Source organism: Homarus americanus, unplaced genomic scaffold (genome assembly GCF_018991925.1).
Source record: "Homarus americanus isolate GMGI-L3 unplaced genomic scaffold, GMGI_Hamer_2.0 scaffold34360, whole genome shotgun sequence".
Lineage (NCBI taxonomy): Eukaryota > Metazoa > Arthropoda > Malacostraca > Decapoda > Nephropidae > Homarus > Homarus americanus.
The window spans coordinates 13,051,438-13,056,252 of record NW_024739403.1 but is presented as its reverse complement, the minus strand read 5'-3'; positions in this window follow the sequence as shown (position 1 = coordinate 13,056,252).

The window sequence follows — 4,815 nt, the reverse complement described above, 5'->3', positions numbered from 1 at the left end:
TTGTTATACTTGAAAGGGGACTTTTGTAACTATTCGATCAGGGGCTTTGTTATACTCGATCCAGGGGACTGTTATATGACAGGGGACTTTGTTATACTCGATCAGAGGCTTTAATGCCTCGACCAGTGAGCGCTTTGTTATACTCGATCAGGGGCTTTTTATATACGATTAGGTGACTTTGTTATTCTCGATGAGGGCATTTGTTATACTCGATCAAGAGCCTTTGCTTTATACTCGATCAGAGGAATTTGTTAGACTCATTAGTTGCGCACGTTATAATAATCGATCAGGGACTTTTGTTATATACTCGATTAGAGGATTTGTTATATATCAGGGCTTTTGTTTTAATCGAAAGAAGGGGAGATTGGTATACTCGCTCGCGAAATTTGTTATACTCGATCAGAGACGCTATTATATGACCAGGGGTTTGATATACTCGATCAGGAACTTTGTTATACTCGGTCAGGGAGCTTTATTATACTCGATCAGGGGACTTTGTTATACTCGATGAGGGACTTTGTTATACTCGATCGGGGGCTTTGTTTCCTCCCGATCAGGGGACTTTGTTATACTCCATCAGGGTCTTTGTTACTACTCCATTAGGGCATTTGTTACACTCGAATAGGGGTCTTTGTTACACTCGAATAGGGGTCTTTGTTATACTCGATCAGGGGCTTTGTTATACTCAACCAGGGAACTTTGTTATACTCGATCAGGTGGCTGTGTTATACTCGACCTGGGGTCTTTGTTATGCTAGACCAGGGCCTTGTTATGCTCTGATAAGGGACTTTGTTATTCTCGATCAGGGGCCTGGTTATACTCGACCAGGGACTTTGTTATACTCGACCAGGGGACTTTGTTATACGCGATCAGGGGCCTTGGTTATACTCGACCAGGTGACTTTGTTATACTCGACCAGGGAATTTGTTATACTCGACTAGGAATTTTTATACTCGATAACAGGACTTTGTTATACTCGATCAGGGAGTTTGTTATACTCGATCAGGGATGTGTTATACTCGATCACGGTACTTTGTTATACTCGATTGGGAGGCTTTGTTATACTCAACCGGGGGCTTTGTTATAACGACCAGGGAACTTTGTTATACTCGACCAGGGTAACTTGTTATACGAGACTAGGGACTTTGTATACTCGATGAGGAATTTGGTTATATTCGATCAGGGGACTTTGTTATTCTCGATCCGGGGTCTTGGATATACTCGACCAGGGACTTTGTTATACTCGACCAGGGGACTTTGTTACACGCGACCAGGGACTTTGTTATACTCGATGAGGGAATTTGTTATACTCGACTAGGGGACTTTGGTTATACTCGATAACAGGACTTTGTTATACTCGATCAGGGACTTTGTTATACTCGATCAGGGCCTTTGTTATACTCGACCATGGGCCCTTGTTATACTCAACCAGGGACTTTGTTATACTCGATCAGGGAATTTGTTATACCCGACCAGGGACTTTGTTATACTCGATCAGGGAATTTGTAATACTCGACCAGGGACTTTGTTATACACGAACCAGGGACTTTGTTAACTCGACCGGGTCTTTGTTACACGCGACCAGGGACTTTGTTATACTCGATGAAATTTTTATACTCGACAGGACTTTGTTATACCGATCAGCGGACTTTGTTATACTCGATCTGGGGCCTTTGTTATACTCGATCATGGGCCTTTGTTATACTCAACCAGGGACTTTGTTATACTCGAGCAGGGAATTTGTTATACTCGAACAGGGACTTGTTGATACTCGATCAGGAATTTGTTATACTCGACCAGGGACTTTGTTATAACGACCAGATAACTTTGTTATACTCGATCAGAGGACTTTTTATACTCGATCGGGGGGATTTGCCTCGATCAGGGGTTTTGTTACTCGATCAAGGGACTTTGTTAAACTCTCACCAGGGGACTTTGTTTTACTCGATCAGGGACTGTTCTATATTCGATCAGGGACTTTCATATAATCGATTAGGGCCTTTATTATAATCGATCAAGGGCCTTTGTTATACTCGATCAGGGACTTTGTTATACTTGACCAGGGGACTTTGTTATTCGATCAGGGCTTTGTTATACTCGATCAGGGACATTACTATACTCGACCAGGAACTTTTTTTATACACGATCAGGGATATGTTTACTCGATTAGGGATGTGTTATACTCGATCAGGACTTTGCTATACTCGATCAGGATGTCTTTGTTACACTCAACCGACTTTTATACTCGATAGAGGCCTTTGTTATACCCGATCAAGGGACTCGTTATATTCGATGAGGGACTTTGTTTTACTCGATCTGGGGCTTTGTTTTCGATCAGGACTTTTATACCCATCAGGGTCTGTTATACTCGATCAGGGGACTTTGTTATACTTGATCAGGGGCCTTTGTTATACTCGATCAAGGGCCTTTGTCATAATTGATCAGGGGACTTTGTTATACTTGATCAGGGGAATTTGTTATACTCGATCAGCGGACTTTGTTATACACGATGATTGGGCTTTGTTATACTCGATCAGGGGACTTTGTTATACTCGACCAGGGTCCTTTGTTATACTCGATGATTGGGCTTTGTTATACTCGATAAGGGGACTTGGTTATACTCGATTAGGGGACTTTGTTATGCTCGACCAGGGTACTTTGTTATACTCGAAAAAGGGACTTTGTTATACTCGATCAGGGGACTTTCTTATACTCGATGATTGGGCTTTGTTATACTCGATCAGAGGACTTTGTTATACTCGACCAGGGTCCTTTTTTATGCTCGACCAGTGGCCCTTGTTATACTCGATCAGGGGGCTTTGTTATATTCGATTAGGGGACTTTGTTATACTCGACCAGGGGCCTTTGTTATGGTCAACCAGGGGACTTTGTTATACTCAATCAGGGGACGTTGTTATACTTGATCAGAGGTCTTTGTTTTCCTCGATCAGGGGACTTTGTTATACTCGATGATTGGGCTTTGTTATACTCGATCAAGGGCCTTTTCATAATCGATTAGGGGACTTTGTTAGACTCGATGAGGGGCCTTTGTTATACTCGATGAGGGGCCTTTGTTATACTCAATCATGGGCCATTGTTATATTCAACCATGGGACTTTGTTATTCAAGATCAGGGGGCTTTGTTATAATCGATTAGGGACTTTGTTATACTCGATGAGGGGCATTTGTTATACTCGATCAAGAGCCTTTGCTATACTCGATCAGTGGACTTTGTTAAACCTGATCAGGGGGCTTTGTTATGCTCGATCAGGGGCCTTTGTTATACTATATCAGGCAGCATTTGTTATACTCGAACCAGGGGAATTTGTTATACTCGATCATGAGACTTTGTTATTCTCGATCAGGGCCTTTATTATACTCGACCAGGGTAGTTTGATATACTCGATCAGGTGACTTTGTTATACTCGGTCAGGGGGCTTTATTATGCTCGATCAGGGGACTTTGTTATACTCGATCAGGGGACTTTGGTTTACTTGATCAGGGGAATTTGTTAAACTCGATCAGGGGACTTTGTTATACTCGATCAGGGGACATTACTATACTCGAACAGGGAACTTTGTTATACACGATCAGGGGATATGTTATACTCGATCAGGGGATGTGTTATATTCGATCAGGGGACTTTGTTATACTCTACCGGGGGCCTTTGTAATACTCGATCAGGGGAATTTGTTATACTCGATCAGGGGACTGTGCTATACACGATGAGGGGGCTTGGTTATACTCAACCAGGGGACTTTGTTATACTCGATCAGGTGGTTTTGTTAAACTCGACCAGGGGTCTTTGTTAGGCTCGATCAAGGGACTTTGTTATACTCGATCAGGGGCGTTTGTTATACTCGATCAGGGGACTTTGTTATACTCGATCAGGGGCCTTGTTTTCCTCGATCAGGGGACTTTGTTATACTCCATCAGGGACTTTGTTATGCTCCAATAGGGGCCTTTGTTATACTCGATCAGGGGACTTTGTTATACTTGATCAGGGGACTATGTATTATTTGATCTGGGGGGCTTTGTTATGCTCGACCGGGGGCCTTTGTTATGCTCGATAAGGGGACTTTGTTATACTCGATCAGGAGACTTTGTTATACTCGACCAGGGGACTTTGTTATACTCGATCAGGGGAATTTGTAATACTTGGCTAGGGGACTTTGTTATACTCGATAAGGGGACTTTGTTGTACTCGACCAGGGGACTTTTTTATACTCGATCAGGGGCCTTTGTTAAACTCGATCAAGGGCCTCTGTCATAATCGATCAGGGGACTTTCTTATACTCGATGAGGGGCCTTTGTTATACTCGATGAGGGGCCTTTGTTATACTCAATCATAGGCCATTGTTATGTTCAACCAGGGGACTTTGTTATCCTCGATAAGGGGAATTTGTTTTACTCGACCAGGGGACTTTGTTATACTCGATGAGTGGAATTTGTTATACTCGACCAGGGGACTTTGTTATACACGACCAGGGGACTTTGTTATACTCTATCAGAGGACTTTGTTATACTCGATCGGGGGACTTTGTTATACTCGATCAGAGGACTTTGTTATACTCGATCAGGGGACTTTGTTATACTCGACCAGGGGACTTTGTTATACTCGATCAGGAGGCTTTGTTATACTCGATAAGGGTACATTACTATACTCGACTAGGGAACTTTGTTATACACGATCAGGGGATATGTTATACTCGATCAGGGGATGTGTTATACTCGATCACTGGACTTTGATATGCGCGATCAGGAGGCTTTGTTATACTCAAACGGAGGCCTTTGTTTTTCTCGATCAGGGGAGTT